The sequence below is a fragment of the Rhipicephalus sanguineus genome, chromosome 6 (assembly GCF_013339695.2).
Source record: "Rhipicephalus sanguineus isolate Rsan-2018 chromosome 6, BIME_Rsan_1.4, whole genome shotgun sequence".
NCBI lineage: Eukaryota > Metazoa > Arthropoda > Arachnida > Ixodida > Ixodidae > Rhipicephalus > Rhipicephalus sanguineus.
Window position 1 is genome coordinate 108,948,149 of NC_051181.1, and position 21,259 is coordinate 108,969,407.

Sequence of the window (21,259 nt, forward strand, 5' to 3'; positions counted from 1 at the left end):
CATACTGGTACCACAGCTATGACACATATAACATGCGGTCCTTAATTGCTTCCAGGTGTGGTGAATAACGCCAAATAAGGACTGACGAAACACGCTGAAGTTTACTTCTGAGAAGTATTTGACGACATGAATTCGCCTGATCCACACCCTCTTTGTTCGGTTCAATAAATTTTAGACTTACATTAAGTAGTGCGGCAGTTTAGTGCTCTTGATAATAACCCCACCCCATTCCGTACACTATTCTGCGACGTTATCTAATGCATAGGGAGTTTCTGAAGCAGTGAAATGGCACCGGATCGTATTCTTAGAATTATATGAAGGGATATCAAGAACGCAACCACAAGGCCAATAAATACGATAATCAATTCCGTTTTCTGCAGTATCCATAGCCCCAACGAGCTTCGGCTCAAGAAAGTGATGGTGTGATATAAAAGGCGGTTACCTTACCAAGAATAGCTGAGTACAGCATAAACTGGCTTATGCTAACACGACGTCCACTCAAACGCATTGTACCCAGCTTTATGCTTTCTAGACGCTTGACGGTCTCATAATTTTTGTCAAGTAAATTTACAGCACTTATATGCTTCAAAGATGGCTTTTTTTGTCCACATGAAATCCCGCGTGGACTACCCCTCCGTTCCATGAGCCTCTAAGCTTAACTGACATCTATTTGTTGCTAAGGTCTTGACCGGGAGTACAATGCACAAACTAATGTCTTGATAAGAAGCAGACGGGTTCATTTCGAGAAAAAAATGACTAGATGTTGGCTTTTCAGTTCCCGCTAGTTACTGGGAATTAGAAAAGCATGAGGAATTGGTCGAACAAGGCAGTGATTAGAGTGATGAATGTAGTCGCGTTCGTAAAGTCCAAACCCTACGCACGCGCAAGTACACAAGCTGCATTAGGTCATACGAGTCCAGGTCGACCGTGTGGCTGTCTAGCGATCGTGTGGCTATCTAGAGCTTCTGTGGCTATCTAGCGTGATGAGCTGTGAGGCCAAGCGCCCTTAACCTTCGCGTCTGTGGAATTACGATGGTCCAGTCTACGCAAGGTACGCTGTAGGGTCTGTAGTAATTTTTTTTCGAAGCTTAAATGGTACAGGTGTGCCGATAATAGATAGCGTCTTCACGTGTGAACTTAGCGCACACGTACGTAACCAAAGCACATGAGTTCGTTTGCAAGCAGGCTGTAACCTGCATTTTCAAACTGATATCGACAACGCGGTGTTACTTTGCCAGAGGTAGGGAGGCTGCGAAAAAGGTGGGAGTTGGGCTACATTTTTAGACTGCTTGTTGGCACATGGATGCAGTGCCGACCATGTTCTACATTTCAAATGTGCGCTTCGAGATTGTATGTACGGCGTTCGCTTCAATACTGAAGCGCTCCTGAAGGTAGATACATCGCGTTATTCAGTAGTCCGCTGCCAGCTTTCAAGAACAAATTTAATTGCAATCAAAATTTTTAAGGCGAGAGCCTTAGATGCCTCAAAGATGACCGGCTCCGGCATCGGCGGCGTCAACACGAGTTATGCAAAAAAATCATTACGCCATGACGTCGCCATATGGCGTCATCACGATGTCACAGATGGCCAAAATTTATGACGCCATAGTGACATCATAGTGACCTAACATCACACGATGACGTCATCAGATGAAATCGTAGCTTCGCCAAAGGTGGGCCGATCACGGAGGCACTGCAAAACTAGGTGAGGTGCCTCCTATCATGGAGGCAGTGGAAAACCACGTTAGGTGCAGAAAGCTTTCGTAGGGTGGAGAGGCAGGATCAATATGTCGACTAAGAAGAAAAAGAAGATGGTTTTCACTTTCCAGTCGTCTTAGGTGAGTGCACAAGGGACCTTGTTAGTTTTTTTCTATGTCGTCCAGCTGGTAGGCCGAATTAGACTTAAGCAGTTTTTTTTTACACTTACTCTATTGCACGACAAAATCAACTGCCTGCATATCGATTTATTTATTTATGGCAGCGCCATAAGGAACGATTCAAAGGACCCTAAAGATTTTGCAAACGTTTGGTTTTTATTTATTCCTCAATTCATTTGCCTCCTTTGCTTTGCAAATTTATGCCCGTTGAATTCTCTTTCACACCTGCAAATGCAAAAAGAAAGACATGCATGAATAAAGAAACTGCCTCTCGAACATCTGTTGAGATAAAATAGTTTTCGTAGCATGGAATGACACCCTTTGAATATGGCGCTGAACAAGGTAGAAAGAAAACGAAATGTTAAGAATCGGTAATGTAAAGCATATTGTGAAGGCCGATGAATGAGCCGTCATCAGACTCAAGAGAGCGAACTAACGTAACCATAACATTGCTGCAGAAGTAAAACCACATGTTCCATCTGTACTTACTAATCATTAATATATATATATATATATATATATATATAGCAATAATTAGCAAGTGCAGATGGAACATGTGGTCTTAGTTCTCTAGCAATGCTGTGGTTCCAGAAGTAGCACTGATTTGATGTTGTTGAGTATTCTGGCTTTTCTATGCAATAAAGACTAATGGTCCCTCATAGCACCCCTTTTTTGCTGTTGTACTCTGGCTTGTTTAGGGATGGCGGCGATTTGAAAAATATTTTAGAAGTGACACAATATAACAGAACGGAAAAGCTTTAATGCAATATTAATTTCTGGTACGGCGGAGGGGGGGAGCCTCAGTCGAGGGCCCCACTGACCTTAGCCGCGCGTTCAACCTGGTCACAGCTGATCACAGCTGGCCAGGTCACAGCTGGTCAGTCGCGCCTCCCACTACTCCAACGTGTTTGTGGGTGCCATTTCTGTGTCTGTCAGGTGTGGAGGATATGCTTTGGGCAACCTCAAGCAATGTGGTACTGCGTAGGACTTCCCCCACACCAGGGGCAGGAACCTCGATAGCACGTCTTCGGTAACATGTCGTGTAATCTTCTTGAGTGGAGATTAATTCCGGTTTGAACTTTTCTCCTACTGATGGCCTCTTGTTATGTTAGAACGTTTGTTGGGAGGGGCGTATACTTGTCGGGTAAAAACGTTGATTATTATTATTATTTGGTTTGAATACATAGAAAACACGAAGACAGAGAGGAAATAGGGAGGGAACAGGCTGACAACTGCCACCTAAAGGGGCACAACGCCTGCCTGCTCATTTGGGAAAGGGGAAACATTGGGGAAAGGAAGATAGGGGAGAAAGAAAATAGGTAAGAAAAAAAACAAATAACACAGACGTAAACACGAATAAGTGGTCACAAGGAAAAATGTCTATACGCGCGAGGCCAAATCGGTATTTTTTAAGAAAGTAAGTAGGGCTCGATGGGCCTGGTCACGCCGAGCAGCACAACCCATCGGGAACAGGCAATCATCAAGGTTCGTACACTTTAGACTAATAAGTCCATATTCCTTGATGAGCAGTGCTCGCTGCATAACAAATGCGGGACACTAAAAAATTATGTGTTCTAGTGTCTCACAGGAGTCACACGACGTACATGATGGACTGTCTACACGACCTTGTCGGTATAAGCGCTCACGCACTAATACAGAGCCAACTCTTAGCTTATATAGGAGGGCTCTGTCACGACGAGGCAATCCACGACCACGAATACGGGGAGGGAACAACCCGCGGCTTGCTACACGTTGGTCAGGGTGCTGCTTTAAAAGATGTCGGCGGATCAACAGACGAGCGTTGTCTAACAGGCATGAAATTTCTGGCAGTCGCACTCGTTGTGGCACAACTTGAAGCAACGTGATCGGCCTCTTCATTCCCAGCAATACCCACATGCGAAGGTATCCACTGGCAAATGAGGGACACCCCTCTAGAAATAATGTTTGTGGCAGATTTTACAATGCTGCATGTAATTGGACCGTCGCAGTCTTTTCTCAACAGTCTGCTAAGGGCAGCACGAGAGTCTGAGTATGACAACCTTTGGTGCTCCTAATTCTTCTTGAACGTATTTCAGAGCAACATCAATCGCTGATAGTTCCGCAGTTGTTGATGAAGATGGATGCGGTATGCGAAACACCCGTCTGATGTTAGTCGAAGGGCAATAGAAAGCTGCAGAGCCACCTTGGCCGTCGCTACGTACAGATGCGTCTGTAAATACATGGAGATAGTCATCAAACTTTTCAAATAGGTGCGACTGGGCCAACTGAAATAGTGCCGAAACAGGCTGGTCAGACTTTTTATGTATTCCGGGAATGGATAGATAGATAAATGGGGAAGGTGCACTGGTTGTACTCTTTCGGGGTTGTGAAGGTAGTGGAATCTTCTGAACTGCCGGCAATCGTAGTAAACAATGCCGCCATTTTCCCCATGCGAGATCCCGGGCGTTGAGTGAGGCGATTAATAAGTGCTTTACCGTCTGTTGCTCGGTGCAAACGCTCGATATGGTGCAGCGCAGGGCCCTTGCGATTGTAGGGTTATAATTTCGATAAGGCGTTGTGGTTTGGAAGCCTGCTGATGTGACCAGTGTCTCTGCCCGGAAAGCTAGTGCGCCAGCCGCGTCTCAATTCCCTCCAACCTCTGGAGGGCCGGGCACCAGAAGATCGAGTGGTATACCTCATGGCGGCGGTGTTGCACTACAGCGCTGCATTCATTGGGAATTCTGCCTCGTAGAAATATACTCAGAAACAAAAGGTAACTACTAGGAACTCGATATTTGGATCATGAAAGGCAGAGGCTCAGCAATGAGCAAGCTCGCCAAAGTTGAGTTCTTAGAGTATATTGCTGTGTTTACTTATAAATTCGGCCTCGAGAAAGCAAGGTAGAGTCCATTTTTGTTCTTCTGTTTGTTTTTAAAGTGCTACAGCAAGATTAAAGAAATAACTTATAATCTTAAACTTGATCAATAATATAAAAATCTAGTGAATAAATCGCTGCTGTACTTGGACACTAAATGTATCTGGTGAATTATTATGTAGAAAGCTTTATGTTGAAAAATCGGCAGTTGGAACTTTAGAAACTGTATCAGGTGTTTTTCGAGCACGCGGAACATAGGCACTTTTTTTAGCTTTTCTTTGGGATATTGCCGTATTGAAGACGTGGGTGAAAGTCGAATGCAGCAGGCCTTTATTCCTGCTACGTGACAAAATTGGCAGATGGACCCCTAAGTATGGTACAGCTTCGAACAAAAAATATACATAAATAGTACAACAGAAACCGTCGAAATTTCCCGCGTACACAACATAAATAAAAATACTAATGTTCCTGAGCGTGGTTACGATACGTGTGAATAGGTTGAACTTACAGTGGCTCTGAGGGCAAGGATGTGTGAAACAGCGAATGCGCAGGCACTTGTAGCCAGACGGGCACGGTTGCTGCAAGGTTGCAATTATTACTTGGATAAACCACTAAGACAATCTTAAACTAATCAATGTCAAAAATAAAGCCGAGTTGGACAATTATAAATAAAATTGCAGGCACCATGCTTACCGTCTCACAGGGAATTATCGAAGTCTTTTCCTCAGCGCAAACATAGATTGCTGTAAAGAGGCAATGAAAATATAAAGCCATTTAAGAAATAGAACTTTGTATAGTGGGACAACAACAATATATTGAGCGACTGTTTTCATCTGTGCCGTTTGAAAGAAGCAGTGACATCAACTTTACGCATGTCGCGTTTTTTGCGTCTACGCATAGTTATCGACCACCGACTAACGATTCACTGCCAGGCGTCGCCGCCAGTCGGCATCACGAGGACAACACTGAGATCGTCGACGTCATCGTTACTGGCGCATCGTCATTCAGCGCCTGGGGCTTGGCCTGGGGGCCGGCTGAACGCGTCATAGTAATGTCGATGTCCCAGGGTGCTGAATGCTCCGTTGAGCCTTCGCACGCTGTTTGCCCTCGAAACAAAATAACTTTTGCGTAACGGACACAATTCATACCTCGCTCAAAAAACTTACACTTACCAAGCTATCGAGTGAAGGCCACATCTCTAGCTTGAAATTTTATGTCACTGCTCCTTTAAGCAATACCGTGTGAGCAAACCGTGGCTGACACGGTACCTCTTGCAATTATATTTTTTTCTATTCCGCAAAAAAAAATGTGCGTGGTTTCGGTAAGTAATGTTGTCGACCTCAAGAATCTTCGTTCTCTTCATCACCAGACTATTATATCCACACCTGGACAAAATTCCTGCTCATGGGACTCCTGTATCTCCGGCCTGCTACTTTGCACCTGCTAATTTGCTCTGACTGCTGTATCCAATGCCTGCTAATTTGCTCGCTTCATCACTGAACTTCTTTCTCTGCAGTCGTCGACTGTGCGTCCTTTCCCGTGCAACCCACTCCCTTACACATCACATTTGCTACAAAAGCACTCCCATAAATTGCCATCTTTTTACCGCAGAAGTGCCTGACGATTTCTACTCTGAACCAAGGAGGAAACCTGTCCGCCCGTCTCACGCCGATTCCCTTAAAGTCAGCTTCACTTCTATACATAATTGCATTGTTCAGAATCATCTATCCGGGGACGTTATAAGCCGTATAGTATCAAAATATCAAGGCCCTAAAGGCCCCCCTTTTATCATCTTATTAATCGTTTGCTGTTTCCCATCGGTGAGCGCGTGACCCGGCAGAGCGTGTCCAGCGTTGAAGCTTGACTGTAAAAAGTATTCGACGACACAAAGTACTAGGTACCACACTGTGGGAGAGCTATAAGCTGTCCCCGATTTGTTCACGGCAACAAAGCAAAATTGCGTATTAGGGAGAAAAGGTAAACGATTGGAAATGGTTAGAAAAAAATGGAGATCATTTAGAGCACTATGTGCTATACTATTGACAGGGGTAAACCGCCCCGAAGTGTTGCTTTCTTAAATATCTTTTTTTTAAATTCTTAAATCTCCTTGCACATCACGAGTCGGTGCATACGTTTAACCATCCGAATAACCATCAGCTGCGGCTGCTGATTTGCCGGTCCCCGGACCGATTGTCTGCGAAATAACACAACAGAACAAGAAAAATTACTTATGTGTCTTCGCAGCAACAAACATGTGCCCAATTTCTTTAATAGTCGAATTCATTTCTTTGCCTTTTTCTTTAGCGCCTACCTATCCTAGGTAGGCGCCTACCTATTATCTTAGCGCCTACCTATCTCTATGTCTGTGTCGTGTCCCTTTCTTTTATCTACCGCGCTAATACACGCTACGTTCATGGGGAGAGGGAAGGGAAGCCTTTGTCACGAATGTCCGTTGCGCCATGGCCAATGCTCATGTCAGTGTCACATAGCTCTCAACCACATTTCTGATTACTTTAACTATCTAATCGTATTCGAAAGGGTTTTAATTCGAGCTTGTTCGTATGAATCCATCTTGAAGAAAAACATCGCTACTTAAACCATAGACGAGTAAAAATCGCGCCGACATCGGCTATGTAGCCCGTTCTGGCGCGAACACCAAAACGGGGTTATAATTCGCTGTTTTCCTTCAAGATGGATTCATAGTACTTAGCGGCCGCACCTTCTGCGGTAGCCTGTAGTATGGTTCAGGAATCAGCCTCAGTTATTTTTTAAAGACGATAGTCTTTCTTGGGGAACTTAAACGCAGAAATTTTGGTCTGTCGTTCTGTTTGTCGGCACGTCACTCGATTCAGCCACCCGGCCAAAGTTGAACCACTTGCCCAAGGGCCAGCCATCTTGAACGGCTGACTAGGTTCATACTTGTATACATTGTTGATCAAAAAGCAAACATTACGCATATCTGAGGCGCAACATCACTGGGTAAGTATTAGGTGGTGTGTTCCTTTAATAGAAAATACATAGATACGTAATTCTAGAGACCCTAGTTTCTTAAGCTGCGCTGAAAATGCGACTGCGCTGAAACTTGCCTTCCTCCGTGCCCTCTCATTGTTGTGTTTCGGTTTCGGTTCTGTATTGCACTGTACGAATGCCATGGGGCGCCGCTCTGGCATTCCTGTTTTACCCAGGCGACATGTAAATAAAAGAGTGTGTGGAGAGTACTCGTTGAGTGCGGAAGTTTCTTCTGCTTCAGCGCTTCGCGCCAAACCGCGTGTTCGGGTTGGCTGGCGTCCCCGCCGGTCTTCGCCTGCTGCTGCGCCGGGACTACCAGCCCGCAACACAGCACTCATGTTTCCCGACGTATTGCCAGATGGCGTCCATATCTCACGCAGCGCCTCTTCTATCGTCTTTAGACGACATTTGCAACGAAGCACGCAGATACGCGGCCACTTTTTAAACGAATATATCTAAACATACGGCAATGCCAAATGAGTGGGGTGACTATACCATTGTCATGGATGCGAATAAAAGTGGTCATCTAATAAAGAACATCTTTCCATAATAGGGAACATTCAAAGTGAGATCTTTCACGGAGTTGGACACAAATCTAGGATGCGATGTGGACTGCAGATAACTCCAGGGGTTTTTAATTTTTATAATGTGGTAACGCAACATGAGAGACTTACCAGCTGTGAGTACCACCAGGACAAAAACCAGGTACCGCATGTCGACGCTTGTTCGGGGCCTGTTGCGCAGAGTACACTGTGCGTACCGACAACGAAAGCCGAGTTTATATACCTGTGTCACTGCGCCCGCCACAGTATTCGACAATTTTTTTTTTCTTTTTCATAGCTCGTCAGGTAAATGTTTCGTAGTAATTTCGTAGAAGCTTGCCGATGAGCTTCTGCCGATATGGCATTGTTACCCCGTGCCTTGCAATCGCTTACGAACAGTACGCAAGAAGGAAGCTGGGTAGCTTCTGTCACTATATAAAAGCAGAGAAGACAAACTACCGGAAATAATTCATTTCAACCGTCCGAGTAGAATGCTGTGTAATGACTCGAAAAAATTAACAAGCAAAAAGGAATATTGCAGCACCCACTTTGCTTTGCCTCTTCTCTTTTTTGAAAGCGTATACGTCATGACCAGCATGACTAACGCTTAATTTCACGCCTGACTGCTAACACTGAATAAATCAACGTTGTTTAGCGCAGTTTTCCTGTAATACCAGGAATAAAGGAACGTTAGTGGAATCTTAATGAGTCGTTAAAGTTAAAATCCAGTTGGTAATTGCGTAAAGTATTTGCGCCAAGTGCGCAGGCACGTGCAAATAGAAAAACCAGTTCTGAGCTGGATCCTTGTCAAAAGAAAGAAGAAAAAGCTAAAGAGCGCCAAAACGGAACGCTTAGAAGGGATGCTTGAACGTCTAGCTAGACTATAATTCTGTAGAAAATACCATGAAAATGTGCATTTTACCCGCGGTGGTGGCTTAGCGGTCAAGGCGTAGCGCCTAATTAACTGAAACTGAGTTACTTAGAATGCTTAGTTGCTTAGCATGAGGGCGCTGATTTCCGGCCACGTTTAGTCCGCACTTCGATGGGCTAGAAATGCAAAACACCTGCGTAACTGATTTAGATGCACGTTGACCAAGACCGGGTGGTCACATTCATTATGAACTTCTCCACTACGGTGTGCGTCGTAATCACGTCGTGGTTTTGGCACGCAAAATTCCTTAAATGACAAGGTTTTAGGTTGTGTTTCGTTTCTCAATAATCGATGCTGCTTTCCACTCGCTGTCATGTGTGGTTGCATAACGGCAGCTAAATAAAACAGTTAGTTAGTAATAATAGTTAGTTGAAGCAGCGTTGAAGAGACGGTAAAGTGAAACAGCGAATCGGTTTAGATTAACAAATTGTACTCTGAGAAACATAATGTTGTTATTTCCCCACCATAGGAAAACTAATGTAGGAGAAAATCAGGATGAAGGATTCATTTTTTAATTTCGCGCCGATAATGCCACGTGTGACGTCATGAATTTCAAGATGTTTTATTCGTATTTCGGCCACACTGGCTCAACGAAATTTCCTGAAACTTCGTATATTAAGTCTACGGCCCCCTCGGAGGTCAATGCACTAGGTCTTACGAATTTTTAAACTGCGTAAGACCTAGTAGACGCCGCCGAAATCTATGACGTCACGGCACTTGGTGCGGGAATTTCAATATGCCGTCGCCACCCACATTTTCTTTTTGCACATTTTCTCGCTTACGAAGCGACTTTTTGCGGCAAGCATGGTCAGACTTGTATTGTGAAAGAGTAATTTACTAATAGGAGAAAAATAGTTTTTCTCTTTGGTGTCCCTTTAAATCTGCACGGACTCGTTTTGCGACTAACCGTACAGTCGCAGAACCTGCCACCTTTATGATCATTAAGTCGAACTTGAAGGGGACAGGCGCTAAGGAACTATGAAATTATTATTTAATTTACATCCCGCTGCGTTAAATTTACCTGGCTATACGACGCTAGGCTGCTTAAATCTAAGGTCGTAGGTGGCCGTTCCGCCGCGGCGGCTTCATTCCTGTATAGTGCGAAATGCAAAAGCGCCCGTGTGCAAAAGTTTCACGTGCACGTTAAAAAAAGCCAGGCACTTAAAATTTAATATGCAGTCTCCCGTCGCAGCGTGCCGGGAACTCGCCTCGTAGTCATGACACATAAACACTTATAGTTTTTTCCGTATTTGCTTCCTTTTTATTTCAAATTAGCGTCTTATAAATGCAAACGGGTGTCAAGCAAGGGAGTAGCCAGTAGCCAAGATTTTATTCAGGAAGGAGAAAGCAAGGCGAGGTGGGGAAGACGGGGGGAAGGCCTTATCGCTCTTTAGTAATGTTCATGTGTGTTTCAATGAAATACGTGAGCACATATCGTGCATGTCAGGGAGGGGATTGAAGGGGGGGGGGGCGATGTTGAACCGCCCTAGCTACAGGGCAACGTATCTGGGGAAATGAACGCACTACTAATCATTTTCGTACTGATATAACTGTCGCAGTGGTGCTGCAAGTACACGATATCGTCGTATTTTGTTCCTCTATATTTTAATGTGAAACTCAATACTGCCAAGCAAGAATAACCCACTACAGAATGATCAAACGGCTTATACTAATACGATTTTCACTCACTCAAACATATTGAAAATCTGGTTCTGGCTATGGTTTCCACGGAGCCGCAGCGGACACGGGGAAACCAGAGAATAGAGCAGGCCGTGACCTGCATTTTATTACGGAGATCGACAGCGTGTGTGTGTTTGGGACAGACGGATGAAAGCGTCGAGAATGATGGATGTTGGACTGCATATGTTGTTCGCACATGAGTACAGTGCCGACCATGTTTTACACATCAAGTGAGAGCAGGGCTGGGCAAAGATACTCTGAACTTGTATCGCGATACGATACAAGATACTTGGAAAAGAAGTATTTGAGATACAGATACTTCCGCTATTACTGTGTCCGATACGATACTTCCCAAGAGTAGGTTAAGATACTTCCCAAATTTGCTATTATAGATCAATATAATGAAACAGCAAGGACCTATGTACAAAAGTCTTGACTTCGAAATTTCTTAACTGCGACCAACTTTGTTTAATTTTAATTAAATGCATGTTTCTATCCCGAAAGTTCTGTCTTTTTTTGCTCAAAGCATAGTTACATTCCTAAACAACTTCTTGGGATTTGTTTGACTTGAACTTGAACCGGACTTGATTCGTTTGACTAGAACTGACCCTGACACATGGTCAGTTCCTTATTTCAGGAAGCGCTACAGACACCTATCGTTGGTATATAACCTACCATCTACTTTGAATATATCTGAAAAAATCGACATTTCCAGTAAAAAAGACTTGTGCTCATATTTCGCTTACTTGGAACGTGGTATGTCGTTATAAATACATACTGTGTAACATATTTTGTTTATTTTAACATTGTTATTCTACTAACATGAGTTTCTTGCTGCGTTATATAACTACAGTGTTTGATTGTTTTGTTCTGTATAGGTAGCATTGCTGCAGTGGTACTGTATAATTCTTCTTGCTATAGCGATATATTGTATTTTATATAACTTTTTTTTAATATTTAAAAAAGGTTCCTGCAGTTAGTATTTGTGTCGCTGAGCAGTTCCAGCTACTGCTGGAATTTCATGTTAGCCACAGCATGTACTTGTCATTTGCAGTTTTTTCGTGCTAATCGCTGTACCGGACTGCTTGTTGTTACTGCCTTGTACAGCCTGGTCGTTGGGTCCCGTCAAGCTACTTACGTAGCTTTTAACCCAACGAAACTATGCAGCATATACATACTGGAAAATAAAACTGAGTTGAACAGAATTGTTTAAGATGATAGCCCTTTGTACAGCCGCCCAAATATTTAACTAGCGTGCGCGAGCGGCAGTGTTTTCTCTGAGCCTTCGCCATGACTGAATTAAGTTCCAAAAATGGTGAGGGCAAGTGTACGCCCACAAAGCACCTGCCCAGAAAATTTTTCGCAACTTCGTTCCATCATATGCCTCTGACACTCAGGAAACTCGCTGCTGCACATGCTAGTTAAGATTTGGACCGCTGTACGCTCCGTCAGTTGTTTTTGCTTGACACTTTTGTAATTGATGTGTGCCGCTGCTCTACTTGGCGACCAGATAGCGGGTTGCAATCTACTTGCAAGAACGTCATGTAGAAGCCTCCGCACGATGGCGCAAATGCCCCTGTGCACTTTTACCTGGTCCGTAAGCGTATTACCATTTTCGTAATACCTCATCGTCCAACAGGTGTAGAACAGCAACAACGCTGGTAGCGAATTTTTTGTGATGCATCGTGTGAAGACGGTAACTACAGAGTCAGCGCTCAGTGAGGATGTGAAATTGCAATGCTTTTTCATATTCTACTTATCTGGTGGCGTAAAGCGTTCGTTAGCAACATATTCACTAACGTGTAATATTTTACGACTTCTTCTCCGACAGGACTTGTGCCGCCCAGAAACCTCTCATACGTATCCTAGTGACACAAAACGCCGCAGTATATCACTGCTATTCACACTATTGCCGCTTCAAGCTCTGCTTACCTGCCGGTTTGTAACAATAAAAAATTCTTTACGGTGACATAAAAAAGGAACACGAATATGTCTAAGTCAAATAGCAGGGTGGTTCCGTATTCACAATCCCAGGTAATGAGTATACAGGTTGTTTCACCTAAGTGGAACCAAATATATAAAAAAACAAGTGGTTAATCGCGACTGAATGAAACCAACGGCATGTGGTTTACCGTCATGTGGCGCTCGTCGTACTATTTTTTATTGGTTAATTGGTTAATTAACCAAGGGCAATTATGCAATATATTTAATATTCACTTTAGGGTCAAGCGCGCTTCGTCACGTCGTAGAGCGCATTTAAAAATGACCGATCCTGTTTGTTTTTTTTTTTTTTTTGCGACGTACATGCTGCATGGTAAATATACTCTGGCTTTGAAGCAAGAATGTGAAGTCTGAAATTTAACGACGTGACAGTGCTCATGCGCTGCCGTACTGCAGAGCTCTCACACGTTTTTCGAGCGAAACAACCGGCGCGCGGACCGTCATCCTATCGCTTCTCAGAGACGATGGCGTTTGCTTACCGTCTGCGGCAGCCAGAAATGTGGACGCACTGTAGAGCCGTTGCCTAGAGCAGCGGCTGCTCATTTCGCCACGGTCCATGCCCCGGTTGTTGTACTTGAAGCACATTTGAAAGCGCTGTAGTACGGCAGCGCACTAGTGCTGTAACGCGGTCATATTTCTCCGCCTTCCGTTAAACGGCGGAAAAAAAATCACTACGCAGCATGTAAGCTTCCATAAAATATTGGATCGGTCGTTTTGAGATGGCCTCTACAACATAACGAAACGCACTTAGCCCTAAATTGAATATCAGAAATGTTGCATAATTCATCTTAGTTAATTAACAAATTGAGCAATATATAAAAATTCACAGACGATTACGATGCTGCCTGATCCGAATTCTGAGCGCAGCATCGTGTTGGGGCATCGACAACTGTGTTTGAAGTTTTGGCTATCCGCAGTTGTAGCAAAGTGACATTCGTTACATACTGCCACAAAAACTGCCAACGCTCGAGCGCTACGCACACCACTCTGTGCATTGCAGGCGTCGTGAACCAAGCGAAACGCCGCCAGCGATCGAGTACTACGCACACCACTCTGCGCTCTAAAATAGTTTAATGGGAGTCACATAAAGGTAAACTATGTCGTTGGTTTTATTAAGTTGAGGTTAATCACTTCTTTGTAAATATCTGGTTCCTGTTTGGGGTCGCTCTTGATAAAAACGGGGTACTTGGTATTATGTTTCTCAAATTCCCTTCCTAACACCTCTAAGATTTTTTTCTTATAATTTTCATTATTATAATGCAAACTCAATTTCGCTATTTTACTAAATTGCAAGCAGAATTTTTGTTACTGTACACTTTAGACAGGCTCAGATTATTTTATCTTTGTCCTCAACATCGCCTCGACATAATAGTAAACCCATACGGAATGTAGATTTGTGAACAGTAGCCATCACGCAGCCAGTTAAAAAATAGGAATAAAGCAAGCAAGAAATTTAGGAGCAAGTTAGAAAATACATATTACAGTAAACAGATGAACAAAAACTATACAGAAGCCCAGGTAAAGCGTGTAATGCAAACGAAGGACAGCAGAGACAGCACCTGTGCCAACAGTGAAATTATCATTAAAATAACTTCTCAAATAATTTAGCAGGAAGAACAAACATATAGTGCGCCAAAACATCTTCTCTTACGTAAATGCTTGTTCGATTGCATCTAGCATCGACACCGGTGATGCGGTGGTTGTGGGAATCGCATTTGCATATAAGTGAATCTCATCATATGTAAGTGAAGCTAACATCCACAAAATACTTCAAATCACTGATGTGTGAAAGCAGCGAGACGCAAGGCAACCCCATTCTTGCATTCTTGAGACTGCAACGAAGCACCATGCACGCGAGACAAACTTCGGTAATAGCGGCATCAGAATTTGAGCGGAAGACGCCGCGTGCATCGAAGTACGCAACAAAGAAAGAAAACATCGAGACCATAAGAGGTCGGTTGCGCGTAGACGTTCGCCCGCTTGTTTTTGACAAGATGGCTCGAGCGCCATCACGTGACCCTGCTCTACCAATGGGGATGCGTATACCTAATCACCTGTGTTCGCTGGAGCACTCTGGCGGAAAGATAAAAGAATGTGGCAGTTGTTTAGTTTTATTCTGGTGGCTTACTGGCAGCAGTATCAGCTTATGAAGCGGAGTTTCAGCGGACGTTTATTGTTTTGCATGGTCATGTTTCTATAGCAGTGTCTTGTACCTTAAGATACATCACACATTGCTGAATGTATCGGAAATACAGATTCAGATACTCGTTTTGCGAGACGTATCACGATACAGATACAAGATACCCAAAGAGTATCTAAGATACATGTATCTTCGATACTGCCCAGCACTGAGTGAGAGCTTCGAGATTCTCTGTATTGCGCTTGTTTCAATACTGGAGCATTCCGGAAGGTATTTCGATTAAATTATTGCATGGGCCCCTGGCGGTTTTCAAATCAACTGAAACTTCAAGCTCTATCAACACAATTTATTCTCTGTGGTCCTGGGAGGCCGGAAATAAACCTACGCAGTTTTTGTGATACTTTCACAGTTCCACAAAGATAATCAACTCACCTCATCACTATTTATTTATGACACCATCATAACGAGCAATTAAAACAACCCTAAAGATATTGGAAATATCTGATTTTATTTGCTCCTTAGTTCAAATTGGGCCATTGCGTCCCATAGTCCCAGTAGAATTTTATCCTTTCGCCTGAAAATGCAAAAAGAACACACGATTAAATAATACGCCTCGCAGAATTATTTTAAAACAAGATATCCTCATAGCAAGGAATGACGTTGTTTGAACACGGTGATGAACAAGCTAAAGGGTATGAGAAAGTTATACTGAAGAAACCGCAGTGGTGCCAAGGCTGTTCGTGGTAGTTAAAACAGGCAAGGAAGCACATTGATAAGAATCGGCAATGCCAAGCATAGTGCGCACAGGGATAAGTGATCTTCGCACCATTAAGGCGGTTTCAAACAAGCAAAACACCCTTTTGCCTAACCAAAATTTGCAAAATTTAGGGTGTAAGGGTGCTTTCCTTCCCCAAATAGCCCTTAAGAGGTAATGTTCTAACTAAAACACCCTTTAGGACATAAGGGTGTTATGGGTCATCGAAACACCCATGACCCATACCACACCGTGCCAGATGATAACTGGGACTCACTGATTAAAAAGTCGTTGGATCTTAGGTGAGTTTAGATAAAAACATATGTCTCTTTTTAGGGCTATCTACAAGCATACCATAAATTTACGCCTATTCTCATAATGTGTAATGTTCATTTATACGGAACAAGAATATCCCCACCGGCACTGAGCGGCGGCTTAGGCTAATATGGCTATATATACCAGATGGTCAGGTAACGCTGTGTAGCGTGAATGGCGCGAGCGCTTCGTCCGTGGGGTATTTTACAATACGCTGTGTTGTGAGTATGGTTTGGCGCGTGCGTGCACCTTCTATGCTGATGTCATCTGTAATGGCATGTTCCCTGACAAGTAGATTTTACTTTTTACGTTCGTTCAGTGATAAGGGTGTAAACTGTTTTACTGTATATATATATATATATATATATATATATATATATATATATATATATATATATATATATATATATATGTGTGTGTGTGTGTGTGTGTGTGTGTGTGTGTGTGTGTGTGTGTGTGTGTGTGTGTGTGTGTGTGTGTGTGTGTGTGTGCTTTAGCTATGGAAAAGAACAGAAGACGGCGGTGTTTTCAAGCCCGAAGCAGAATTATGGTTTTCCTTAGACATGTAAACCTAGTTTCATTTCCCCATGTAATGAACATTTATGCTCGCTCAAAGAAAGTTCCTTTTTGTTATCATTACTCTATTTGGTTCTTGCGTGATGGCGACCTGAAAACTACAATACTTGCATTATAAAAATGAAGGAGTTGTGCAATGAGCAAGCCCGCTAATACTGCCACACGCACTTCTTTTGTTATTTTTATGTAACTAGTCCGTCGCACGCGTAGCCGCTGCCATGCGCAAGCCGCGCCCTACTGTCTGGGAACCTTCCAGATTATGTTAGAATCTTCTCATAGGCTTGAGCGCGAAAACGCGAACAGCTGAGATTATTCCGGAACTAACGCGGCCACCAGCGATAAGGCTCGAATGTTCGATTCAGCATGTTAAATGCCAACGCGCCTTGCTGCAGATCGGTTTTATCAACGGCCGACGCTCTGTTCGCCGCTATCAGTATACAGTGTGTATTGCTGTAGTTTGACATTGCGTTTCCCGGCCACAAGTTCGGCCAAATAAAGAGTTTAGTTTAACACGCCGACTGCCGCCTTCGTCGACGCCACGACCGCGTGACAATACTGAGTTTTTATATCACTGTTCTATTCTGTTATGATTGCGCTGCTCTTGAGAAATTATGCCAGAAAGTGTCTCGGCTGTTACATTATTGAAGTGGCGCCATGAAAAGAAACAAATTAAGCACAATGTATAATAGAATAAAAATATTAAATATGTGCTGAAATAATTTGCAGCTGTACGAGTACATTTATTTCTAATATGCGCTTTTTTTGTAGAAAGCGTGATGTTAAAAAACGCCAGGCCTTCGCAGAACGCGCCACACAGTCACAGCGTAAGCTGGCGAAGCGGTCTTTATAGAGGCTGGTGTAAACTTTATTGGGGCGCCTACTACAAGTAAAATTTCGAGGTACCCAACACGTAATAAACCATCGCATTTTTCGAAGTAGCGAAGGACCTCCTACGTGTTTCCTAGGCAATATGCGCGCCTACGTGCCTGTATACACTTCATTGTTGCTGAAGTGGATGACGATCAGGATGATGAAGATTGCTGGCCGAGCTCATTGTAACGGGTGGGAAACTTTGAACCACACACTCGTTACGCAATTAGCCTGCTAAGACGCCTGGCGCTGTTCTACTCTTCAGCCACGCAATATTATTCCCTTAACGCCATTCCTCGTCATACATGGCGCCTGTATAGGTTCTTTTTTCCAGAAAAGCTTTGTGCACTGGCAGTGGAACACTTCCAAGTCAAGTCAAGTCAAGTTTATTAAATAGTTCAGTTGAGTTACATGGTTAGCGTATTACAGCAGGAGGTCCCAAAGTTTCAGAGAAACTGACAGGGGGACGTCTTATGGCTACATGAATGGGGTAATTACAAAAATATACAGCAATAGTATATGGATCTGACATGTGAGTAATAATGAATAAGCTTGATCAACAATAAAAATACTATCAATACATAACATAATGGTCACTCACTATTGAAATAATACTCACTATTGAAAAATAACAGGAAAATAATCAAAAGCAAGTGATGAAACAGGAAAGACAAAAAACAATATTAATGAACAGCTCTACGTGACAAATGCAACTCGTTTCATTATCAGTGTTATCAGTTATACAAAGGCAAATTGAAGTAATAAAATGGCACAGAAATGTTGAGAGCTATTAACAGTTAATTACACAATGATGAGTGATTAATTCCTGAACGAAATATTTCTTGCTGCGCGAGGTGAAAATATGAATTTTGTGCGATGATTTCAATTCGAAAGGCAATGAATTCCAAATGGCTATGCTAGTAAATAAGGTTGAGAACTCGCCGTAGTTTGTCCTTACGGCCGGCAAAAGAAGATTATTGCACTGGGAAAACCGGGTGATGTTGCTATTAGTTAAGTGACGATGATCAATACATGCGATAAAAATGTCATGCGTGATGAGTCTAAAGGCGACTATGGACATTCTATGACAAAATAATTGTCTCAACGGGAGTATGTTAAGCTGAGGGAACAACGAGCTACAGGAGAAGTAAAATGGGCTGAAAGTCATTTGTCTAACTGCTTGATTCTGAAGTCGCTGCAAACGTTCGATGTGCGTGAAATATGTGTTGGCCCAAGATGATACACAATACGAAATATGGCTATGAATATAGGCAAAATACAAAGCACGTATGATGGGAGGCGGAAAATAAGTTCGTGTCTTGATGATAACATGAATACCAAATGCAATCTTTATAACGAGTGATGCGGCATGTTTATGAAATTTTAGTTCGCTATCTAAGATGACGCCAAGAAACCGCGCTTCACTGGAAATGTTTATGACGGTATTACCGATGTGAAGGGAAGGTTGTATGTCAAGTGAAATGCTCGGGGAATGGAACACCATAAAGACGATTTTAGTAGCATAGATCTGCAGATAATTGGCCTGGCACCATAAAGTTATGCTATGTAAATCTGTGTTGAGGTCAGACTGGAGTGTAGAAACTGATTTAGATGATTGAAAGATGTTTGTCGTCAGCGTAAAGTATGCGCTTGGTCCTAGTAACAATGGTTTACCGCATGCCCTGGCTTACCGCATGCCCTTGCCACGCATAAAGCCTGGAAGCCAGACAAGACATGCGTTGTCTTGTCTGGCTTACTGCATGCGCTTGGCGTTTCGTGTACGATCTTAATTAACTGTTTGCCGTCATTATGTTACCTTCTTAGTTTTTAGTGGACCTGTAGTGTGTTGCGGCGTCTGCCCAATTTCTGTGGCTCATACGTGAGCTAGGGGCTTTTGCACGCAAACAAACGGACAAAATCCCAAACCATATCCAGTCTCGCTTTAAAAAGAAATGTTCCTGAATTAGCTACCCCTACCCGTGATTTCGTTCAACTTACAGTAGCTCTGAGGGCAGGGATACGTGAAGCAGCGAATGTACCGGCATCGGTAGCCAGGTGGACACGGTCTCTGCAAGGATGTCATTATTACTTGGAGAAACCGCTAAAACTATCTTGAACAAATCAGCGACAAAAATAAAGCAGGATTCGTCCATTCTAAAAAGTTGCAGGCGTCATATACTTACCGTCTCACAGGGAATTCTCCAATACGTTCTCGCAGTACAAAAATAGGTGGCTGTAAAAAAAGTAGCGACAATTTCAAACCATTATGGACATATGACTTTCTAAAGTGGGACAATAAGGATATATTCAGCCACTGTTTCCGAACTGGGACGCTTAAACAATACAACGTCACCAAACTCCCGTCGATAGCTCTTTTGCAATTAGCTTATTTTGTACAAAAGTGTGGAGTTTTAGTAAATAAAATCGTCGCCTTGAAGCATCGTCGTGTTCTTCATCGCCCGACAATATTACGTCCACTTTATACGAAATAAGAAGCCCGCTCATGGGACGCCTGTCTATCTGGTAACGCCTAATCCAACAGCATTCAAGGCAACGCTAATTTGCAGTTTCGTAAACTTAGTTCTCTGCAGCTGTCGACGTTGCGCCCTTTCCCTTGTCCTTTCCCAGTTTGTTAAACAAATACCTTTGCTAAAATAGCACCCCACTAAGTGAGCATTACTTTACCTAAGAAGTGGCTTGAGATGCTTAAGCATTTTTCTGCGCACCCAGCGAGAAAATTTGTTCGTCCATCCATCCGTCACTTAAGACGAATCGTCGTAAAGAAAGTAATGTATCGAACGAAAAAGTTCCAAGGTGTGCTCATTTCCTATCCTCATTTTCTTTCAATGTTCGTTAATATGTCACATAGCTGCGAATGCATTTATGAATACTGTAGCTACTACACTGTACTCAGCCGCCGCAGCTTCTGGTTCAGAAATCAGTCTCAGTTTTCTTTTTTCCCACTATAGCCAAGTTGATGTTAATGTCAAAATGAGACGTTTTTTACGAGTGGTGTGAGTCTATTTTATTAGAGAGGCGCGCGAAAGTGGTCGTCTAATATTTAAAAAAAATTTCTATGACACAACACTTTTAAAAGTTTGACATTTCACGCCGTCGGACATAAATCAGAAATCGGGGACATGAAATTGACTGCAGATATGCCCAGGAGTTCAGAAATTTATCTTATGGGGACGCAGTCTGACAGCTGCATGAGAGACTTACCAGCTGTAAATAACACCAGGACAAAAACCAGGTACCGCATGTCTGTAGTTGTTAATTCGGGGCCTTTTGTACAGAGGGTACCGTGCGTGTCGACCACGCAAGCATTGCTTATATACTGATGTTACCACATCCGTGAGCCTTTCAGCGCAGAAATTATACGGATGATAAAGATACACGAAACGCACAAGCACTAACTTCAAACTAACGTTTAACGTCAGATACTTAGGATATATACAATAAAAAAGGGAAAAAATAACAATAAATAGCCATATACCACCAAGAAAACTTATTTCTATTGCGGATAACGAATGGGACGGTGAGCCGACGCACCCATTATCATTACCGTTCATTGCTGCAGCTTCCACAACCTTGCACGTGCAACTATCTTCGTCGCTAAACAATACTATATTGTTCTCAAACTACGGGGAACGCCTGTAGAGTCACGGCAATGTAACGCAAGGTGTCCCGGTCCTCCCTTTGTCACGTTG

At 43.1% G+C, this 21,259-nt stretch overlaps 2 long non-coding RNA genes across 2 annotated transcripts; both read right to left on the reverse strand.

Annotated features, from left to right (window-relative positions):
• Positions 1-2,020: 2,020 nt before the first annotated feature.
• LOC125758800 (uncharacterized) lies at positions 2,021-5,479 on the reverse strand. Its single transcript, XR_007416428.1, has 3 exons — positions 5,425-5,479; positions 5,240-5,309; positions 2,021-2,102 (listed from the first exon to the last, which is right to left on the reverse strand). It is a non-coding gene; the product is annotated as an uncharacterized LOC125758800 (long non-coding RNA).
• A 10,041-nt stretch (positions 5,480-15,520) lies between these two features.
• Positions 15,521-20,933, reverse strand: LOC119398013 (uncharacterized). Its single transcript, XR_005184727.2, has 4 exons — positions 20,772-20,933; positions 19,733-19,782; positions 19,548-19,617; positions 15,521-15,608 (listed from the first exon to the last, which is right to left on the reverse strand). It is a non-coding gene; the product is annotated as an uncharacterized LOC119398013 (long non-coding RNA).
• Between the last annotated feature and the right edge of the window lie 326 nt (positions 20,934-21,259).